Raw genomic sequence first — 23158 nt, forward strand, 5'->3', positions numbered from 1 at the left:
AGACATGTGAGCGCGCGGAACCTCCAGACATCGGCACCACCAGAATGCAGGCTGGTCCGAGCAGACCCTCGGCAGGACTGAGAGGCCACAGGCTGTCCCACCAAGGCCACTGGTGGTGTTTGAAGGCGAGAATCAGGGGAGAGACCTGTACCATAATGAGGACATTGATCAGCAGACTGGCCCTGACGGTGAGAGGTCCGACTGCAGATGTGAAAAGTTAGGAGAAGATCCCAATGTTTCTAGCTCCAGGTGAGGCCTGTCTCCTCCAGGAAGCCTTCCAAGAGTGCTCATCCTGGCCTTTCCCTTCCCAGAACGGTGATTGTGTCTATGAGCAAGAGATGAAGCAGAAGTAACAGGAATGTAAAAGATGCCACATTCATCCGTACCGACAACAGCCCGTCAAGCAGGCGGGAGAGGTCCTTACGCCATTCTGCAGGTGAGGAGCCCGAGTGTTCAGAAGAGGCGGCGATGGCCCTGAGCGCAGCGGTGTGTTATCACGGCCACAGTAAGCGCCTCTCGGCTCGCCTGTGTCCAACGCCTTTCCTGACTCTCCAACCCGTTGAATACGTGTGTATGTGTCGTCTGCTTACTTGCGCACGGTGCGGGCTCAGGGCTGCACTCTGGAAATGTGGGCTCCTGAAGATGCGGACCTTGAGGGATTCTGTAATGTGCCTTCTCCGATTCCAGGGACTGAAAGGATGGGGCACTCGCTCTGACCTCCTCCCCTCTCCCCGTACCTAGCTCGAGGCAAGGGGAAAAGCAGACATTCGACACCCACGTGTGCAACGTACCTGACTGTTGAGGAGCTGGAGAAGACCAGGCCTTGTGTGGAGACCCCGGGAGGGAGGAGAGCCGCGATCCAGGCCGGGCCCGGGGAGACCGGCTTGTGGGACACGTGAGCCACCGACCAGCGGCGCCCCAGCCCAGGCGGACCTGGCAGCCAAGTGGAGTCTAAGTAGCACTTTCCTGCAAAGTGCCCTGCAGGGAGATGTAATGTGTCTCTATTTAAAATTAATTTTTCAGAATTGGAAACCCCACTCTGAAAGGCAGTGCTCCCTTGCTGGCATCCGGCAGGATTGGAAAGCCATAACTTTGGAGAGAAACACAATAAACCAGAAATTTCCTCCCAGGTGAGCAAGAAACCGCCTCTCTCCTCCTGAAGAGAGCATTTTCCAGAACTTTGCTCATCAAGTAGCTGGTTTCCCCATTGTTTCTTCTATTTGTAAGTGAACGACATTCCGGCCCAGGGCTGCTCTCCGCTCTGATGGATGGATCGGGGCTCTGCAGTGCGCATATAGGGGAGAACACAGAAGTCATTTCTCCTTCCCTTTGGCTCCGGGAGGTTCCTGTATTTACATGTGAATGGAGCGGAGTCTGATGCTGGGAAGATCTGCTGCCCTTGCTGCCAACAAGGAAACACCCCTGCGGGGCTCATGTCAGCAAGTGCTTCCGAGGGTCGAGGGTCCGAGCCGGGGTCACAGTCATTCATTCATTCAACCAATATTTAGGGAGCGCCTACTGTGTGCTCAGTGTTGTACCAGGCGTTAGAGAAACAGCAGGGACAGACTCAGACAAGAAGAACCTACCTTTATGGAGGGGAAATAAGCAATATTATGAGCAAATCAATACTTGGTGCATTAGGTAAGGATACGTCCTAAAGAGAGAAAATGGAAAGGGGGAGCAGGAAATGTGTGTGTCTGGGGGGCGGGGGGATTTGCCGGGGGAAGATGCGCCCCTGAGGAGGTGAGGTTTAATACAGACCTGAAGGAAGGGAGGGCGTCAGACGTGCCGAGATCCAGGGACAGCGCCCTACAGAGGGCCCAGCACGTGCGGAGTTTGGAAGGTGGAACGCGTCCAAAGCGTTTGAGCAGCAAGGAGGAGAGTGTAGGAGGCAGAGGTCAGGCCCCTCGGCCTCGGGAATCACTGCGAAGGCTCGGAGCTTTTAGTACCAACACGATGTGTTACCAGTGGAGGGTTTTGAGCTGAGGAATGATAATGATACGGCCTGACAGTTGGAACAGGAGCATTTGGCTGCTGTGGGGAACAGGCAGCCCCGGGAGGCTGGGGGGAGGCCGCCGAGCAATCAGGTAAGAGTGATTTGGGGAGGCCGAGCAGGGCGCGCGCCGCGCGAGCTGGGGAGACGCAGACCCCAGACTTGTTCTGAAGGTGGGACAGCTGGGTGCGGTTGCCGGGTTGGGTGTGAGGGTGACAGAGGCCGCAGAACCAGGCCCGGCTGCGGCTGGAGGTGCTATCACAGACAGAAGCAGAAAGAGCAGGCCTGGGTGCACCCGGGTGGGGGCCGCAGGGAAGGTCAGGAGCTTGGGCTCGGACAGGACGCTCCGCTTGCGGTGCGTGCCGGACACCGAGGGGAGCGCCCTAAGGATTTGGAGGATGGAATCTGGAATTCAGGAGAGACTATTCTGAGCAGGAGATGTAACTTGGGGAGTCATTAGCATATAGATGGTATTTAAAGCCACGAGACTGGATGAGGTCACCTGAGACGCGCGTGAGTGTGGGTCAGAAAGGAGAGGAGACAGGAGGACCGGAGCTGGGGCACGGCGGGGTTTGGAGGGCGGGGGACCCGCAGAGGAGGCTGAAGGACAGTGGAGAGAAACCCGGGAGGCGGCGTCCCGGGCGCCAAGGGGAGAGAGTCTGGGCGGTGGGGGGAGAGGGGGTCCGCATGTCCAAGGCTGCACGAGGGGAGAACCACACGAGGAGGTCACAGGTGACCTTGGCGGAGTGATGGGGACAGAGGCCAGAAGTGGGGCGAGCAGCCTGAGAATGTGGGTGAGGACTGACATTAAAATCAGCGACACACGGGGCGCCTGGGGGACTCTGTCGTTAAGCGTCTGCCTTCGGCTCAGGTCATGACCCCAGGGTCCTGGGATGGAGCCCCGCATCGGGCTCCCAGCTCAGCGGGTAAAGTGCGTCTCCCTCTCCCACTCTCCCTGCTTGTGTTCTCTCTCTTGCTGTCTCTCTCTCTGTCAAATAACTAAATTAAGAAAAAAAAAATCTTTAAAAACTAAATAAATTTTAAAAAAGCAGGGATGCAGAAGCTATGCTGTAAAGACGGACAGCTGAGGCGAAGCGCGTCCTCCTCTCTCGCGGGTTGGACAAATACAGCCAGATGGTGCGGCCTGTCTTTAAGTTGCTGTAAATCCTGGAGGGGCGACAGACACCCAAGCAGAAGTACGAACATAGAGATGAGGACCGGGTGCCACAGCCCCTCAGTGAGACAATTTAAACGCGCTAACCTAACTCGGGGCGAAAAACACTTAGAAAACGTGTCTTAAACCAGGTCTGGAAAGACCAGTGGGGAAGAAAGAAGGGAATAGTGTTCTTTCTTCCTTTCTTCCTTTCTTTCTCTCTCTCTTTCTTTCTTTCTTTCTTTTTTTTTTTTTTTAAGGATGTTATTTACTTATTTGGGAGAGACTGAGAGAGAGACAGTGAACACAAGTGTGGAGGCAGCGGGAGAGGGAGAGCACCCCCTCTATCCCCCTCTATCCCCCCCTCTATCCCAGGATGGAGCCCGACGCAGGGCTGGATCCCGGGATCCCAAAATCATGACCTGATCATGACCAAGACCATGACCCGACGAAGGCAGATGCTTCACCACCGGAAGCATCAGGACTGGCATTTCCGATAGAAGCAAGGACATGCGTCAAGTCGTGGGAACCTGAAACACCTTCTTGTGCTTGGGAATCCCAGGGAGCTCAGCATTCCTGTTCTAGAACGGCACCGCCCAGGTGCGACCACCAGACTTGGCAGGACGTGTGACTGTGGGCCGACCACAGCAGAGCTCTGGGATCCGCTGCCTCCGACAAAAAGCGAGGTCAGCACCGGTCTCCCCAGCTCCTCGTGAGGCTGAACCGATTGCCCCGTGTGCACGGTGCTTGTAGGTGTGGGGCCTGAAGCAGGCTGATGTGAGGACATCAGTGTGTACAGGGTGGGGGACACAGCCAGACGGGGGGACGGGACTTGGGTCCGGCACGGGAGCCATCGAGGAGGCTTAGGCTGAGGAACGACACGATTGGACTGGCATCTCCTCAGCTTCACTGTGGCCGCCGCGGCGGGTGGCTGCAGGGGCTGCGTGCGGTCCTGGCGGCAGGATTCCGAAGTCCGACGGGGTGCGCTGGCTCAGCTCCCGCCCGAGTGCCGGCAGCTCCTTGCTTGCGCTCCCGCCAGTGGTCTGGGAGGAAGGGTTCACAGCACACACCTAAGGGCTGTGGTGAGGTGGGCGGTAAGTGATGGGACCCCCGCAAGATGCAGGTAGACACGGGAGTTTTGTGTCGTCCAGTCACAGGAGAGGAGCGCGGGGTCCATCCGTGGCCCGGCTCTCCCCGGCCTCTGGGAACCTGCATGATGTCGTTCCCTCCTGCGCCGCTCTCCTGCCTCCAGAGCGCCTGCGTCCCCTTGTGCGGCCGTCAGACCCAGCTTCCCCTAAAGTGTCTGCCATCCCCCAGGACAGGACCATGTCCCCAAGGCTGGACAGCAGGCAAAGAATCTTCTGACGTTACACGTTCCGTGACCTGCTGCTCGCAGTCAGACCACCCCGACGCTTCCTCCGACCCGTGACCCGCATCACTTCTTCTTGCTTTACATTTGCATTTCGCAAGACCTACGTCTCCTGGCACCATGTCCCGGAGTCGTGGGCTGCGGAGTAGATGCCCGTGAGCTGGGGGCAGCAGCTGGCGAGCATGTGCGCAAGGAAGGGCTCAGGGCGGGTCCTACACCGCCGAGCGCCTGTCAGGCTGTGAAGACGTGTGAGCTGGCTTGGTCTGGAAAGGCAGGAGATCACGTCTTGTCTTTCGGAACGGAACAGAAGGCCTCGCTCAGGTGGAGGACAGGCGGGGCCAGGACACGTGGCCCGAGTCGGGCCCGGGATCATGTAAACCTCAGTCTGCTCCTTATACCCCATGGTCCCCAGGAACACGGCGGGGGAGGCAGGGAGCCTCGGCGGTCACCGCCCGTTCAGGGCCCTCCTGCCAGTGATGGGTTTGGGCCTCTAAGAGCCGGCTTGAAACATTCCCCAAAGACAAGCCAATTTACATAATTTTCCTGCTCCCGCTCCCTGGGACACATTTTGTGCTGACGCGAGAGCTCCAGAAACAGATGTCTCTGGCCTCCGGGAAGGCAGAGGAAGCCCGGGTCCTGTCTGACGCGCCTCCTCTTCGTCCCGAGCCACGGGTGGTCCAGGCCTGAGCCGCACAGGACCCGTGCAGGAGCCGGCCCAGGTGGCTCCGGGCTGGCGTGGTGGCAGTCGGAGAGGACATTCAACGACCTGGGCCTGAAGGGGAGCACGGTCATCCCAGCCCTGAGTGCGGGCATCCCGGTCCCTAGCGCTGTCCTTGGGTGGTGCAGTTACTCTGGCTCTGCTGTGTGGCAGTGCCCGAGGCCGAGAGTGGGAGTGTGACCGGACCAGGTAGACACTCAGTGTGTGTGCGGACAATGGAGGACAGGGGCTTTCCCCCCGTCCCTGCCTGCTGCCGGCTAAGGCTGGTGTCTGCGCGGGGGTCAGTGGGTACTGGGGGGGTGCTGTCACCGGAGCACACTCACCGAGCACGGTCCGCATGCATGTGTGCCTGTGCCTGTGTTCGTGGGCGTGACCCTCTCCTCGCTGTCCCCCGTCTGCTGCTGCTGCTGCTGCCGGAAACTAGGGGCCACAGCCCGCCAAGCCACCGGGCACCTGCCGCGTGCCAGGCACTGAGCGCAGGACGCGGATGATCCCACGGACCCCTCCAAGAAGCCATCGTCGTTAGGATGCCCCCATTCTACAGCTTAAGAAGCGGGAGGATAAGAAAAGTGAGGAGCCCTCTCCGGGCTGCACGGCCGGTGGGTTCAGAGCCAGAGTCTGCTCCTGGGGTCAGCATCAGGGCTGTCCGTACCTCTCTCTCTCTCCCCGTCTCTGCTGAGCTGGAGCGTCGCTGGAGGACCTGCTCCGGCCAGTGAAGGGGGAATGCATGTGTCACTCCGGCCGGCAGCTCTGGGAGCTGGGATGCACTTGGGGCAGCCGCGTCCAGGTGAAGCTGCCCCATCAGCCTGCGTCCCCCGGGGTAGGGCCATGCCTTGGCCGACCTGCAGTCAGCCTTTGTGGGGCTGTCTTCCCAGCCGCACAGCTCAGCCTGCCTCAGCTGGGGGGAGCCAGCCCCCCACCCCTGCACAGTGGAGACTCCGAACCCCCGTGCTGGGCATGTTCCCCAGTTTCTTCGCTGACCAGAGCTCCCCCCGCCCGGTACTCCAGAGAGACACTGATCACACTGTGTGTCCATGCTTATCTCTGTCATCGGACTGAGCTCCCAGGGGTGCGCGTCTGACCTCTGGCTTCCCAGCACAGGAGGTGCTAAGAGCCTGTTCACCGAGCAAAGACCTGCAGGAGAGGACCCTGGGCCCCGCAGTTACCTCACAGGACACACCTCCAGGTGACCAAGAAAGCCTGTCCACCTCTGACCTCCATTCTTGGGAGGTGACACGGCAGGGGAGGGTGAGCCATTCCAAGAACCCGGCCCCTGGGGGGTCGACCCGGCTGGCCGGCAGGGCTTGCCCCGCACTCTCCAGACGCCAGCAGTAGATCAGCAGGTTGGGGGGAGGTTGCCCCGAGAGTGATCCAGCGCCGGCATGAATGAGTAATTTACAAAGCCCATTAAGGCGGCACAGAATTACTTATTTATGGGAACTTTTTGACAGATCTGTGGCTTAATCATTTATCCCTCTGAACATTTAGCTAGGGTCATTGGTAAATAATTCACTTATTACACACTCCGGAGTGGTTTATGGCCCTGTGACTTATGATCTCACATGAGTGCACAGCCGGGGAGCCGGGACGTGAAGGCCAGGGGAGGGGGGCGCTGAGGGTCCTCACAGATCCAGGCCGCACCTTCTGGATGCAGCAGGCAGGTGCCCAGGCCCCAGCAAGAAGGAACTTTGCTCTGAATCAGGTTGACATTGGGAACAGAAGGATGCCAGTCCTTGGTCTAACCTTTGCAGGGACAGTGTGCAGAGGGGAAGTAGGTGTGCAGAGACAAGTCAAAAAATGGTAGGTCTTAGCTCCAAAGTGGAGACAGAGCCCAGCTTCAGGCGCTTTCCACTCACCCTGCCAGACATTCAAGACCCTCCCATGCTGCCTGGTCTTGGTCAGCACAGCCGCTGGACCCCAAGGAGGCATGACTTGCCCCTCCTTCATGCATTAGCTCACGGGCTCCTGCCTGCAAGGTCCTACCTTCTGCTTGCATCGCCCATCTGTACTCTTCTAACTGCTACTTTGTACTCAGTTTTCAACTCAAAGCCCATCTCCTGCAGGAAGCCCTCCCAGAGTACCCGAGCCCTGTTTGCCCCCTTGAAAACCTACCAAGCGGCAGGCACACACTGAATACGTTATACGTGCTGCTGATTAGTCTGTGTCCCCCGCTCGACGAGGTGTCTCCTGGGGGCCAGGACCCAGCCTAACTGAACGTGGCCCCCACTGTAGCTCGCTCCGAGCCTACCCCCCAGAGAGCTAAAGTGTGGGCCATTGATGCCAAAGACCAAAATGAGGATGCGAACGGAGGCGGTCGTGATGTTGACGCCCTCGGGTCCCCCACGGCTGTCCTTCCAACTGCGTGCCTTGCCTAGCCCCCAGAGACAGCGGAAGCATGTGGCTGCGTCTGTGAGCTGCTTTGGGCTTCTGAGCGGCTCCGTAAGCGGACACGGCGGCTCACACGGGGATGGAGACGTGTGTCTGGGCAGATTCACTAAAAGGGAAGCAAGTGGAGGGTCCGAGAGCTTGAGTCGAGCCGTCAGCTCTTACTGAAGCTCCTTCTGCAGCCACACCTACCCCATCTGGAGGCTTCCGGGGAGACGCTGGGATTCCCAGGGTGGGTCCCCCTGTCCCAGCCTTGAGGGGTAGGTCTGCTTTCTGTGCTTGAGGCTGTCTTCAGCTCTCCTTCTTCGTGTCAGTTCCGGTTCCTGCCCAGACGGACAGCGAAGAAGGCTTGCGTGCAGCAGTCCCTCCTCGGTACGGACCTCCAGCAGGAAGAGAAGCGAGAACACGTGCCCCCTCCCCCTTTCTGCCTGTTGGCTTTTGCCCACCGCAGGTGCTGCCTAGAGCCCAGTCTCGGGCCATCTTGCTGGGATGTTCGGGAAGAAGGCCTGGGGTGTCGAGGGGCTCACCTTCCCGGGGAAGGAGCCCCCTGCCCAGGTGGGGGAGGGGAGCACGGACAGACGCACCAGCATTCCTAAACATGGGGCTCCCTTTCTTCCCCGAAACCACTCTGGGCCTCAAGGAACTTGAATTTTAAACAGGCCTCTGGCCCAGGAGCGGACAGGCACGTGCCCTGTTATTAGACTCCCTTTTAGGCAATCCCCACCCCCTCCCTCTCAGAACGCACTCTTGTTAGCTTCTGCTACGGACCAAGCTGCACCCCCGAAATCCGTATGCTGGAACCCTAACCCCCAACGTCGCTGTGTTTGGAGACAGGGCCTTTGAGGAAGTACTTTAGGTTGAACGATTCATAAGGGTGAGGCCCTCATTGGACAGGACTGGTGTCCTTTTAAGAAAGGAGGAGACAGCAGAGCTCCCCCTCCCGCCCCTATCACCCCTGCACCGTACAGGTGAGGACCCGCAAGGAGGGAGCTCTCACCAGCCGTCCACCCTGACGGGCACCTTGACCGTGGACTTGCGTGCCCGGAACCGCCAACAGCCGCCCGGTCCGTGCCCTGTTGTGTGTCCGCCGCCGCCGCCTGGATTCTCCCCGCGTCCTCCCACAGACGCGCCGGTGAGATGGCCGGCCCAAAGTCCCCCTCAGGGTGAGGCCCTGAACTAGGACTGGGTCCCACCACCCCTGTCCTGGAGCCCAGGCCCTGCCCCAGCAGTCACCCTGGTGACCCACCCTCCTGAGTTCCGGTCACAGCTGCCCCACACTCCCTGCCGCCCGTCCCGCCTTCCCAAAGCCGCGGCCTTGGTGGTGGCCTCAGAGGCTCTCGGGGACTCCGTGGTGCAGCTCTGCCACCTGCCGGCTGGAGCGGCCAGACGAACCCACCGCCAAGGGCCTTGTTTCCCTCCTGCTTTTTGTTTCTGTTGGGGAAGAACGCTTGGCACTAAGCACTCCGTACAATACAGTTAACTGTAGGTCCCGTGTTGGACGGCAGACGTCCAGAGCTCACTCAGCTTCGTCACTGGAATTCATGGACTCCTGCATCTCACCCCCTCCCCCTCCTAACTCCGTGGCCGTCCCTGCCCCCTGCAGGCACGCAGCGGGTAGGACGGGTCCTTGGCCACAAAGGATAGAGGCCGACACGGAAACGCGTCCCCCGGGTCTGAGGGGAAAACTGACAGCACGTGGGGAAAGGTGACGGATCCCAAGTTGTGCAGAACTCCACCGGGAGCCCTGGAGTCCTCCCCCTGCGTCCCGGGAAGGCGAGGGGGGCAGGTGCGTCTGGGAAGCCTGCGGGAAGGCGCAGAGGGGCAGTGAGGACAGGCCTGTGGGCTGCTTTCTGGTGGGCGCCCCTCCCACGGCCACCTGTGGGGGAAGCAATCCTGCCCCTATCCGACACACGGGGGAACTGAGGTCAGAGAGGTCATCAACCCACAAGCTAGAGTGGATGGACCAGACGCAACCGCCTATCAGTGTGGGTGTCGTTCAAGGGTATCAGAGCTCGGACCCGCTCGGCAAACAGTGTGTTAGTGTTGGTGCTTAGAAGGGGGCCCACTTTTCTCCAGGAAACCCCAGCTCGAGCCTCTTTCTGGGAGGTCACCTTGTGTGTATAAGAGGGACACATCCCATCTGGCTGATGCTCTCCTGAGCCACCCAGACCCCAGGGAAGAGAAGCAGGAGGCCGCGAGAGCAGGCGGGCCGCGGCCGGGCGGTGGGAGGGGTTGCTGGAGAGCCGACCCGCGGGGCCCGGGCTGAGCTCCGTGGCCTGGAGCCTGCCCTGACCAGGCCGTGCCCCTTCAGGGGTCCTTCCTCTGTAAAGTGAGGAAAATGCAATCACACCCAGCGCGCGGGGCTGTTTTGAAAGTGAAGCATCACGTGAAACCTTCGCCCCGGGTCGACGCTCCGTAAGTGCTGAACCCGACGCCGTGGCACGTGAGCTGCGTCCCGCCTCACCTCCTGTGACGGCTGGACTGCTGGCTTGTGTTCCCACCAGCTCAGCGGCTGCTCGTCACCAGAAGCCCAGACCCGACGACGGAAGGCTGTGCGGTGCCCCAGCCCCTCCCAGAAGCCGCCAGCCGGCTCGCCCCTCCAGCTTGGCCCATCCCTGCCCCATGCCCCTGAAGGCCTCGGTACCCTCGCGAGCTCCGTCTTACCCACCAGACGGACGCAGGCCCCCGGCAGCCCCACGCTGTCCCCCGGGGGGAGGTAATTTGGGTTATTTTGTTTCCGGGGAAGGACGGCACATCTCTGTGGGTTTGCCACATGTGTAGAGAGCCCTGAACTTAGAGTCAGGGGTCTGGCTGTGGTCCAGGCTGGGCCCGGGCCAACCTCTTCCTTGCTTGGGTCTTAGCAATTCCATCTAGGAGCAGAGGGCACCTCTGAGTAGGGGGACTGGCCCTGTCATCCACCCACCTGGCTTCTGTTATTTTTATCGGGAAAGCAGATTTTCCAGGAAACCCCTCGAAGGCATCACTTTTAATTTCAGGATGCAGAACTCAGTCATTTGACCCCCTCCTGTGACAACAGAAGCCTTCAAGACAAGGAACTAGAGGCTCAGAGAGGGCCCACCAGGACCACGTGACGGGAGAGCTGCGGCTCCAACCTAGGGTGGCCCGAGTCCTGTGGCCCCGCCCTTGTGACAGCAGGCTCCGGGGCGCTCTCCCCGGACCTCGTGCCGTGCTGCACACTGCAGGCACGCCGGAAACCTGTGGGGCGGCTTGTTTCTCCGCCGATCCGTCTCCTGTTTCTGGCCTCTAACAGACTCCCCTGTTCGTACGGGACGGCTGCGTCGTCGGCGTCCTTCCGAGCTCTGCCCGGTGCAGTGACACCGACCTGCAGAACGCCTGCTCCGTTAGGCACGGACTTATATCCCCGGGCTCTCGGTAACTGCACCGATAGAGAAATGGGTCTATCAACATGCAGGTCTTGCGTTCTTTAATTCTCTATTTTTAAAAGTGATGGACTGAAGGCTGGACGGATGGAAGGCTGTATCCAAAGGGCACCCAGCAGAGACAGAAAGTGCCTTTGCTCTGCTCTGCTCTGCTCTGCTCTGCCCAGGAAGCAGGTGCAGCCAGGTGGGCAGTCTCTCCTGAGTGGGGACAGGGAGTCGGCTACCAGATCCAGACACTTCATGTCAGATTTCTACACCTGCTGGTGGACCCCGTTTCGCCGTCCGGGGACTCGGCCTCACTGTGCTCTGAGGCTTATTGCAGAAGAGGCTTAGGCTTAGGCTCAGAGAAACCCAGCTTTCCTCCGGGATCAGCAGCAGGTGGCATCTCAGCGGGACCAGCAGGGTAGGCAGCTTGAGGGCCTCGGGGAAGCCATTTAACCCAAGTGTCGGCTTCCCCTCCTGCAAAGTGGGAATAAGAGTCCTTGTCTCTTACAGCGGTGAGGAGTAAGAGGGCGCTTTGTGCACGGTGGTGGAGGGCGTGGTGAGCTCAGAGCCCGGCCAGACACTCATTCAGTGGCAGTGACATTTCTGCTGCCATCACGACCCGACGGCCAGACCGCGGCGTGCTAACGTGGGGTGCTCGGAGCGCTCACTGCCCGACTTCCCCCCATCCTTGCTCGGGGGAGCTCTGTCGCTGCAAAGGTCCCTGCTGAGGCTCGGGTCGCAGAGCTCCTCTGTCTCTCCTGACACAGCCTCTGCCTGCAGGTGCCCTCCCAGGCCTCCTAGAATCTTCCACTTGGCTCAAACAAGCGGCTTGTTGGGGCCCGGGGGCTGGCCTGCTGGAGTGCCCCAACATTTTGCTCTTGAACTGGTGACCCCTCGTAACTCCTGGGTGGACGACGCTTGCCCACAGCTGGTGGGTCACAGAGCCTGGGGGTGAGCTGCCAGGAAAGGCCGCCGGCGACCGCCTCCCACGCCACACTCTGGTGTGCTGGGGCCGGACGCAGCTGCTCGCTGAATAGCCAGGAACTTGGCGAGCCACTGGTTAAACTACTGATAGTTTGGAATCCGCTGTGGCTGCAGTATGTGCACCCCGGAAGCTGGCAAGCGCTGCTCAGAACGTCCTCTTCTCCCGCAGTCGGTGGCCCACCAGCGCGCCCCGGAACACACCCGTCTCCTGAGACTTGCTCACTGGTGGGAAGGCTACGGGATTCTGAGCTAGACGTGTTGGTTAACGTGTCTGTATTTTTAGAAAATTAATTCTTTAAATTAGAGAGTAGCACGAGGCTGTTAGGAAAACTTTGAATGACTTAAGATGCGTGAAAATGGGTCTTTCTCCCTTTGTGCCTCCAGCTGCAGAGGCAGCCACTGTGCCGGCCGGTCCCTCCGGAACTCTCCTGTGCGCAGAGAGGGGCAGCTGCCGCATATATGTAGGGCTTAGAAACAGATTGGCCTTGAAGCAAGACACCGCCTCGTCTTCTTCCCACCTCTGCTCTGACCTGGCCCCTGAGGACTGCCTTGGGCAGACACAGTAGCTTTCTGGTCACTTCCAGACATTAAAAACATGCTCTTGTCCATTTAGCTTCAACTTAAATGTCACATCCAGTTCACGGCTCCTCTCACCCCACGTAGAGCACTGGCCTGTGGCTCAGAAGCCAGTGGTGGGCGAGGGGGAGTCTTTCTCCCTCCGCCCACGCTTCTGCGGACACAGGAAGAGGAGTAAAGTTCTTCTCACTCAGTGGTGGCTTTGCAGTTGTCTCTGGCTGAGGCTGACCGATACGTCCTTGGAGGGGGCTGTCACAGGGCGGCTGTCACTGTGCAGTTCCCTGCTGGCTGGTTTCCAGGGTCCCTCACTCCACTCCTGCCCCTCCAGGTACCGGTGCAGCCCCTTGGCTCTGGCGGGCAGCCTTCTTGGGTGGATCTTGTCAAACTGGTCGCAGTAGGGTGACTCTCCGGAGTGTCCACTGAGCTGCTAGGAAACCGGAGGAAACACGGTCACCCCCACTGAGGGGCAGAGATGGGCCTGCCCACTGCCAACCCCTCTCCTGGACCCCCCACCCGCCCTCATCCAGCCCCAGCCAGCACGGAGCAGTCACAGTGCTGGGGAGCTGGCGTGCTTAAGCTGCATGCACCCAGGCAAGCCTGCGGGGGGCCGCGTTCGACCAGTACTCAGCAAGGGGGTGAGTAGCCAGGCTGCATGTCCTGGGGGAAGCCCCAATCTTTGTGAGTTTATCCTCTTGGGTCTTTCATTTGTTGGCTTCTAATGGCGGAAAGAGAAACATGACAGGGCCCTACTCCTGTGAGTAACCTGAAACTCCCCGTCAGGAGCTGGTCTGTTCCTTTCTAGGCTGTGGTTGGGCAGGTCTGGGCTGCAGAGCAGGTGTGGCTAGAGCTGGGCAGGTATGGACCCAGGGCGGGTGTGGCCACAGCTGGGCAGGTGTGCGCTGCAGGACAGGTGTGGCTACAGCTGGGCAGGTGTGCGCTGCAGGACAGGTGTGGCTACAGCTGGGCAGGTGTGCGCTGCAGGACAGGTGTGGCTACAGCTGGGCAGGTGTGCGCTGCAGGACAGGTGTGGCTACAGCTGGGCAGGTGTGCGCTGCAGGACAGGTGTGGCTACAGCTGGGCAGGTGTGCGCTGCAGGACAGGTGTGGCTACAGCTGGGCAGGTGTGCGCTGCAGGACAGGTGTGGCTACAGCTGGGCAGGTGTGCGCTGCAGGACAGGTTTTGCCATCTTCTCCTCAGTTCTGCAAACTGAGTTGGCACCTCGTCTTAGAATGTAGGATCTTCACCACCTACTGTTCTCAGTTCTGGGGCTCAAGCTGAAGCCTAAAGACGACATCTATCATTTAATTAAGCAAATGGGATTGTTCCAGACATATTGTGCTACCATTTGCTTTCCTTACCAGGCAAAACATTATATCGTGGGCATATTTCTTCATCATTACGCACAGATCTAACTTTTTTGTTGTTGTTTAAATGTATCTTATATTTCCTCACACATTTCTCTTTTTGTTCTCTTACGTGAGGAAGCGGGTCTGAAACCAGGGTTTTTAGAACTGCTTAGTATAGCAACAGTGCTGCTGCTTCTTCCTTTTTAAGATTTTGCATTTCTTTATTGCTGCTGAGAGAGTCTTAAGAAAGGTTGGGGAACCTGAATGTGCCTGCATTCCTTATCCTGCCGTGGCATAAACCCCTTTATCCCAAGCAGCACAGATATTTAGGAGGAATTGTTTAAGTGACTGTATCGGTGTGTGGCGGAGTATTAAACGAGGCCCCTCGTGGACATTTCACTGTTTGGGGCTCTTCCCTGTTATAGACAATTCTGCACTGAACAGCCGTCTTATGTTCTTATGTATGAACTCGTTGGTTTTAAGTAAACAAGGCATCCCAACAGCAGACCCTCTCCCTTAGAACACTTTTTCAGAAACCTCATTCAGCCAGAGGCAGACAGAAGGCTGGAAGCAGGGCTGGAGACGACCCGTGAAAGATCTGGACTCTGTTAACTTTCCCTTTTAGCAGCATCCTGCTTGAGTGGCACCCGGTGGACTCGGAGCCCAGGCCACAGTCCACTGATCCGAAGCCGAAACAAGGCGCGTGGCACTGAGCGCCCAGGGCCAGGCCCACAGCAGGGGCCCCCTACCTGTCTGTGTACCCTGACGCGCGTGACCCGCCCTCGTGCCATGGCAGCCGAGACGCAGCTGAGCGCGTGATAGTCGGACGGACGTGATCGCGCCTCGCAGACCAGACTTCAGCAGGACACTGGTCACCGAGGTAGGTCTCCGCAGCTGAGCGCACCTGGTGTGACGGTGGGACCCACGGTTCTCAGGGAGCCCTCGGGGCACAAGGGAGGAGGGAGCCACCCCAAATGTGACCGAATGTCACTCTGGGCCAAGTCCCACCTCAAGAAACAGCAGGCTGCTAGAACAACGCGGCTGACGCGTCTCAGACGCCAGCCGGGGGCACGTGTCCCTCCGGGGCGGCCTCCTCTGGGCCTCCCTTGCCGGGCACTGGGTCCGTGACCCCTTCCTTCCTTCTCTCTCTGCTCCACAGCCCTCGCTTTCCGCCTGCGTCTGCGGGGCTCGCCTCTGCTCTTCTCTGCCCCTTTAGGCCTCTCCTGACTGGGTTCCCCCGGCCCGTCTCTCACACACACCCCTGCAGGCTCATGACCTTGTGCCCCGGGAGGCAGAGCTCCATGGGCACCTTTGGGAATTCTAGGGGATAAAATTCCCCATTGCTTTACACAATAGCGTGAATAGTAACGGCCCCTTCTCCAGGCGGTCACAGCCCAGCTCTCCTGTCAGCCCGGGTGGCCGACACTCTCACTGGGTACAAGAACCAGAGACGCAGAAAGGCAACATCTTCGGACGTCCTGAGACCACGGCTCGGTGGTGCCCGTCCAGGATCAGCAGCGCCCCCGCCGTGCTCACTGGCTGCAGCTGCCCGGGGAGGGGGCACAGGTTCCGTCGACAAGGGGTCCTGGAGGTGCTGCAGTGGGAGGCTGCTCACTGACCGCCCCCTGGCCGGGGTGTCTCCTAAAGGGACGCTTGGCAGCGCCCCTCATGGAATCACAGGACCCCTGGCCAGCACACAGGAGGCCAGGAGACCTGCCCTCCCCGGCAGGCTACGATGCTGGTTCTGCAGCTGCACGCGAGCGAGCCTCATTCACCAGAGACCCTGGCTGCCCCTCTGACAAGCAGGCCATTGTCTCCGGGGACAATGACGTTCAACACCAGGTGATGCGATCTATGTGGGGGTGCGTTTGACACAGACCTGGTAGTGGGAGGAGAAGGAGGAGGCGGCCGGTGGCCAAGGGGACACCTGAGCCAGAGGAGACGCAGGGTAAGGTGCTCCCTGCTTAGGCCTCTGTGCTCACCGGGCTCTGTCTTGAACTTGATCCGCGTTCCACGTAGCCACGGGAGAAGTGTTAGCATTCCACGTAGCCACGAGAGCCTGTAGGGACCGAGTGCCCCCTGCTGACAGGGTCGGGGGGGGGGGCCCTTGCTCAGTGTTGCAGGAACAGCAGAGAGAAGGGGTCGCCGGCGCCAGTGAGAGGTTTAATAAGCAAAGAAGACCTCCTTGTGAGGCTTGTCCTGGGCAACAGGAAGATGAGGGGATCCCTGCACCTGCCTGGCAGCATCTTGGAAGTTTATATAGAGGCCCTGGCGGGGTCGGTCACATACGCCCGCAGGTGCTCTCAGAGCCACGTCACTCTCCCAAGGCTGTGTCCTCGGGGCAGCGTCTGGGAGCAGGGAAGGCAAGCAGAACCCACATTCCTGGACAGAGGAGGGGATGGGGAGCCTCGATCACCTGGTCCTGCCCGGGGGGTCAACCGGCACTATACCGGTGTGATGGCATTCCCCAACGCTCTACCGCTCGTGACCAGTGCTTATTTCATTTTATTATGCTTTATTTTATTTTATTTATTAAAATTCAAGTTTAGTTAGCCAACCGATAGTACATTCCTTAGTTTCAGATCAGGTGTGGTGCAATGACTCATCCATTGCCTGGAACGCCCGGTGCTCTCCGTTAGTCTGTTTCCCGGAGTCCAGAGTCTCTCACGGTCGTCTCCCTTCCATTTCTCCCCGCCCAGTTTTTCCTCCTTCCCCCGGGATCCTCTGCTCTGTTTCTTAAATTGCATGTGTGAGCGAGATCATATGATAAGTGCCTTTCTTTGACTGACTTATGTCGGTCAGCTCAGTCCCCTCCGGCTCACCCACGTGGCTGTGAGTGGTAGGCGTCATCCCTTCTGGTGGCTCCGTGATGGTCCATGGCCAGGGCTCTTAATCTCACACTGTCCCTCCTTCTGCAAGGGGCCCTGAGGCATCAGCAAGGGGTTTCACTGGCCTGGAGGTGGCTCCTTTGGTGGTTCCCTGGATATAGCGGGGACAGATGCCTCAGGAACAGCACAGGCATATGCAAGAGAAAACACTGATTAAGACAATAATGGCCCAAATCAGGGCAACTTTCTCCACCAAGAGCGCCAGGATCTGAACTATTGATTTGTCGTGTCCCCTAGGCTGGGGGTTGGGTCACTCAGGGTGTTCATGTGTGTCTTCATGCCTCTCAATAAAGCTGAAACATTAGCTCACTCATCAGGTATAAACACACAACATTCTGCTTAGATAATGGCCCAGGGCCCTCCCTGCAAGGCAGCAATATTGTCTAAGGCCATCTTACTTGGAAGGCAGCCTTTCTCCTTAGAGTCATCTCAGTGTTCAGTAAGGACAGAGTTTATTGGTTAGCATTTAAGGCTTGCTGGGCAAATTTAGGAAGGGCTTCTATGTGGGCTACAGTGTCCTCCAGGTCAATGGAGGGAACAAAGATGGTGGACAAAGGATCGAATCACTAGTAAACAGAACACTCCCCCAAACGTGACCTTGAGGAAAGGGAAGTTGGCTGTTGTAGGAAGTGGACCTGGTTGTATATACCGCGTGTTGGCTGGAGGAGGTGGCACTGTCAAGCATGAGGAGGACTGGGGCGTGGATACGGCAGACCAGGACCCCCACCTGCTCCTCTCTTCAGCGTAGGCATGCTCCCTTCTAGGTAGGGTCCATTTCAACGGTCTGGCTTATGACAAGGCAATGGGATCCCAGGGAGCCTGAATGACTCTCCCTTGCCCAGGAGTGGGCAGAAGCTCGCCCATCCCAGTAGGATGTCCGCTGGCAAATTCCAGCAGAGGACTCCGTTCCCAGGTGAGATGGGGCTTGGTGCTCTCACCAGCTTGGCACACTGATGCATGGTGGGAGTGGGGGCAACAGCTGTATCCTGTGACTTCAACACCTTCATGCTGTTGGGTGTCCTGGCAGGGGTCTGGCATGCGGGGGGGCGATCGGTCCTTCTGGTTGATCATTCAAATGTGTTAAAGCCTCGACAGCACTGGAGTCCCTCCTGCCAAGGTGGTTTTACCTATTGCTAATTTAAGCTGCTGCATTAATGTTTCATTCTTCCTTTCCATTAGCCCTGCTGCTGCTTCTGGTTTATAGGTGAGATGGTCCTCCATTCAAAGTCAAGTTCGTTTGCCCAGCTTGCACATCCTGACCTTGGAAATGCACCCTCATCACTGTCTACTTGACAAGGACATCCATACGTGGTGCTCAGCTTCTCTAATCTCCTGATGATGATGGAGACGTGGAGACGTGGAGACGGCGAAACTTGGCGAGGCCAGAAGTGTTGTCCTCACAAACCGAGGCATATCTAGAACACTCATGCAGAGGGAGGCAGCTGCCGTAATCAATCTGCCAGTCCCTCACAGGTTGGGAACTCCGGTGAGTGGCCCCAGACCCCTCTGACAGTGGCCTTGGGTGATGTTTAGCACACACAGAACATGCTCTTACCATATTAACCAGGTCCTCCTCTTTCAAGGGCAGGTGGCGTCTTTGGATATAAGTCACCCACCTGGGTACCAGGGTGACCACTTCCTGGGCATCCAGTCTGCTGTGTCTACTAAACGGTCAGTTGCTAGGGCTCATCCCGAAGCTAGGGCATCACCTTCCTGATTGCTTGGGGTGCCCGCGGCTTATGAACCAGACATGGAAGACAGCAGGACCACCTGAAGCCCTTGCAGGCAAACTCAAATGTCCCCCACACATCCTGATCCCGTAAGGGTCCACTCAGGATTAATCCCCCTTCATCTTCCCATTGTCCAAGCCATGGGGCTCATCTCTCTAGAACAGCCCAACTGTCTGGGCGAAGGAAGGGCTCATGGCCAGCGCTCACGAGTGATCACCAGCCAGACCCGCTCTGAGCTCAGCCCTCGGGCAACTATGGTTTGTTCCTGTTTTTATCCAGACGGTGTCAGTGTTGGGCTGAATAGTGGCCACAGCCTTTGCGGATGCATCGCTCAACTAGACAGTCGACACACCAGGCGTCGGCCGGAATCTCCCCCCTCCCTGGTTATAGGCTGTGACGACCAGCGCAGGAATGGGGTGGGGGCATCCGGGGATCTGCACTCTCACGGGACCCAGTAGCGCCGAATTTCCGGAGACCGTGAACTGGTGCACAGTGCCCTCTTCTGCTGCAAACAGGAGTGTTGCTTAGTCAGAGAGGGGATTTGAGCCATGGCAGAGGTGCGGGGCTGGAACGCTCCACCCCACCCCTCACGGGCAGGCAAGCTCTCACCATGATACGCTGCCCTTTAGAGAGAAGCTCCAGCTGGAGGAGCGCTGGCCCACTGGAGGAATGGCTGTCCTACGGGGTGTATTGGGCTTCTGCCCCTTCCAGAGCTGGGACAAAAGTCCTGGGGCTCCGTCCCCTTCATTGTCTCTGCCTCACTGCCAAACCCAAGCCTTCCAGAGTCACAAACACTTCTAACTCTAATGGCAGCTCTGCTTGGAAGATGCAGGGAAGGAAGGGGCAGAGGGGCAGGTGAGAACTGTTGTTCAGGTTTTAAGGCTTTCCGCAGGCTGACCAACACAGGGCTAGGCTGTCAGTCTATCTGTTTAGGTGGGGCTCCCACCTACATGAGGCTAAACCACATTGACTTCCAGTTTACTTTTCCCAGACTCTTAATAGCCTCTTGGCTTTCTGAGCTCCCTCTCTGAGCTCCCTCTCTGTCCTGATCTTTCCCACAGCCCACATCCATTCCTGGCATTTGTCAGTTGTGCCCAGATCAGCAGAGATTGCCCAACATCGTAAGTGTCCTACCCCAGGACTGGGCTCAGCGTGGGTATCAGTGTCCCACAGCAGGTGCTGGGACAGACTGGAGAATCTCGGCTTTCTTCGCTGCAGAGAATGTACCCCATCAGGGGCCCAAGACGGGCTGCAGATGTCCCGCCCCACTCCCAACTCCGTAAGAATTTGTTGTGCCTCCTCTACAGATGGGCCGGAAAGTGCTGCTCATTGGACCAAGCCTCCCTGCAGGACAGAAGAATCGAGTCCGTGAGGAACTGAGCACCTTGACCACCTGAGCACCACGCAGGTGTTTCCAGAGGGCCAGGCGGGGAGAGATGTCGCTCATTCTTTCTGCCTCCTGCCCACTCACAGAAAAGCCATCACCTCCACACTGCCACTCCCCGAAAGTCAACCAGGGGAGTGCTCTGTGGTCAGAGAGAGGTTGAAGGATGCTCCCCCATGAGATGCTGCCACACTCCACAGAGTGACGTGCTTGTCATACAGGATTGTGCGAGACCCTCTTTTGGCCTTGTGGTGGGGCTCTACTATGTCCCCTGTGTCATTCTGGATGTCAGAAGCCCTGAGGGTTATGACAGAATGTGACCTTGGCCATGACAGAGACAAAGGAGCCATCAGAGGAGGTCCCTGCTGCTTCTACAAATACAGTGTCCATCTCTCTACCTGCCTAATAGGGATAGGCTAGATCAGCAGTTGGCTCTTAATATACAACATCCCACAGTCCTGACTTTGCACCCAGAAGGATCACCCCTAGGCTTTTTGGGAAGAACTTCAGACACCATTCTTCTATACAATCATCCTGAGTCCTGGATGTCCATAGCTTCCACACGGCAGTCTTCCCGGAGCCTTCAGTACCTTCCTTGTTGTCACCATACCCAACAGCAGTAGCACCAAGGAGTGATCCTTTCACAAGCCCACCACAATAAGTAGCTAACTGAGATCCGTAGGACCAGTCTCCAGGTTCTCACTGAAATGATCTTATGTCTCTCTGGGGACACTGACCCCGGTTTGGGAATTGATGAATGAATGAATGGAAGTCCACTTCTCATGGTGTTATGTACCCACCCACTAAAATTAGGGCGGTTGGATGCACCACATCATTCTCCCTCTTAACAGGGATCAATGGTTCACCCTCTATAAATATGGGGTGCTCCTTCCCAGAACTTCTGTCTGCTGCTCTGAACAAGGAACATGTGTCATTTCCTGAGACCACAGCCAAATTTCCCCTGCTCTGGGGAGGGGACCTTAGAGAATGGTTGTGGGGGGAGGACACAGAGATCACATGGGGATCACAGATTGAGTACAAGATGTCCCAGGTTGGGTCTCCAGTGCAGCAGTCCCTCACATGGAAAGTAGCATGTAGGAAATTTATTAGGGAGTGGTCTCAGCATCGAGAATCATCATGGGAAGGGAACAAGCTCGTGCAGAGGGAGGAGCAGATGGTCAGCTTGGAAGCATCTCTGTGAAGATCTCAGCCAATCCCAGAGACAACCTGAGGCTGGGACAATCTCTCAGAGTGGCCTTGAGTCGTGTGAAGGAGCCTTGCTCTCATGCCCCATGTTCTCCAGCCTTTGGACGCACTGCTCTGGAAAAGGACAGTGATCCTGAATGACACGGTCAAGGCACGTTCCAAAGAGGGCTGATGACTGAGCACTCTGCAGGTGGAAACCTCAGCCACGGGAGAGATCAATCCTGCATTCTGACACAGGAGTTGGGTGGCTCATCCCAGCATCCGCTGCACAAAAGGAGAGTCAATTTTGAGCACATTTTTGTGGAAGGGGCAGAACCTTGCCTCCCTGCTTAGGAACATGTGGCCTCCAGATACCAGAACTCATTTCAGAAACTCCAATTTCCCCAGGAGGGTGAGTGTGGGCTACTGTGGTGACATCACTGGGCATGTGCCTGGGGCTCACTGGGTAGACATGGCAGGGAGGATACTGCAGGATACTAACCCTCATGTGAAGGACACCCCTGAGGGTCTTCAATCCCTCTTTCTTCTCATGTTTCCATACTTATCTCAAGCCCAAATGCATCTCCATGACACTGTCTCCTCTCTGCCCTAGTCTATCTCATCTGTCTTTCTCCTGTAGTCCTCCTGTTTTGTGAACTATGGCTCCCAGCTGTTCTCTGCATGGTGTTGGGGACCACTCCTTGTAGCCTCTGTGGCCAGCTGATGGGCCACTGTGGACCAGTATGATGCCCTATGGAACAGAGAAGGTGACCACGTGTCCTCTTGGTTTGGATATGAGGTAAGACAGTGAGCAACCCCTGCAGATGTTTCTGGTGGCCTCCCCCAAGAGGAGCAAAGGATCGTGTGCCAGAATCATGTGCCAGGTTGAAAGCTACCATGGCAGGTACAAAGAGTAAGTTGACCTGCTCTATCTACCAAACAGGCCAGATACCTAAGACGACTGGGGATGTGGGAGGGCTCGCCACCCTTGCCTCTCTCCAATTAATTTATAAATTCAGTAAAATCCCCATAAAAATCTCATTGGACAATTTGAGCAATTTAATATACCTACTCTAACATTTTTATAGAATAATAAAAATCTATAAAAGACTTTGGTAAACATTTTTGGACACAAAGATAATTTTGACAAAGAAGAACAAGGAGGGGTCTTATGTCATCAGATATTGGAAGAGCCATAAAGATATTGCCAGAGCAATAAAGGTGGTATAATGTATGTGCAAAATCAAGCAAAACAAGGAACAAAACAGAGAGATCCTACGCAGGCCCCATGTACGTATGGAAACTGAAAGTTGACCCCACCAGATAATGGGGATGATGACCTCTTTAGTACATAATGTTGGGCCTACTCTCCAGAGGGAAAAAAGTCAGATCTATACTTAATATCAAATGTAAAGTTGGACTCTGGTAGACCTGATCCATGAAAAACAAAAGACTATAAAATCAAGAGAAGATACTCTAGGAGATTTTCGTCATGACTTTGGGGTTGGGAAGGGCTTCTTACACAAACACAAATTAAAAGATGAAAAAACAGGGGCACCCGGGTGGCTCAGTGGGTTAAGCCTCTGCCTTCAACTTAGGTCATGATCCCAGAGTCCTGGGTTTGAGCCCCACATCAGGCTCTTTGCTCAGTGGGGAGCCTGCTTCCTCCTCTCTCTCTGCCTGCCTCTCTGCCTACTTGTGATCTCTGCCTGTCCAATAAAAAATAAAAATCTTTAAAAAAAAAGATGAAAAAACTAATGAATTTGCATAAAAACAAAAAATGCTGCTCAGTGAAAGACCATTTGGACAAAGCCCAAGGCAACAGAATGGAAGGTAACATTCGCAAAGTATGGAACAAGCAAAGGGCTTATTTAAGGAAAGCAGTAACTCGTGGGTATCAACTAGAAAAAGACAAAAATAACATTAAGGAAACGGGTAAATGGTTATTTCATAGAAGAGGAAACCCCCCAAATACTTAGTTACTGATAATTATGGAACAAGAAAAATGGAAGAAGAACACCGAGAGATCTCTCTTTAGGTCCACTGAGTTGGCAAAATGAA

The 23158-nt window shown here is 56.9% G+C and overlaps 1 long non-coding RNA gene across 2 annotated transcripts; it reads left to right on the plus strand.

The window, feature by feature from the left end:
- Positions 1-12780: 12780 nt before the first annotated feature.
- Positions 12781-22851, plus strand: LOC309849750. 2 transcript variants are annotated; one of them, XR_014303874.1, is made up of 7 exons: positions 12781-12892; positions 14539-14790; positions 17563-17711; positions 17978-18284; positions 18387-18469; positions 19590-19751; positions 19836-22851. It is a non-coding gene; the product is annotated as an uncharacterized lncRNA (long non-coding RNA). The 2 variants fall into 2 exon arrangements; XR_014303875.1 differs by lacking the exon at positions 12781-12892 and adding an exon at positions 13088-13199 and having other exon boundaries at positions 19836-21695.
- The last annotated feature ends 307 nt before the right edge of the window (positions 22852-23158 follow it).

This window comes from Mustela nivalis (assembly GCF_964662115.1).
Source record: "Mustela nivalis genome assembly, chromosome: 16".
Lineage (NCBI taxonomy): Eukaryota > Metazoa > Chordata > Mammalia > Carnivora > Mustelidae > Mustela > Mustela nivalis.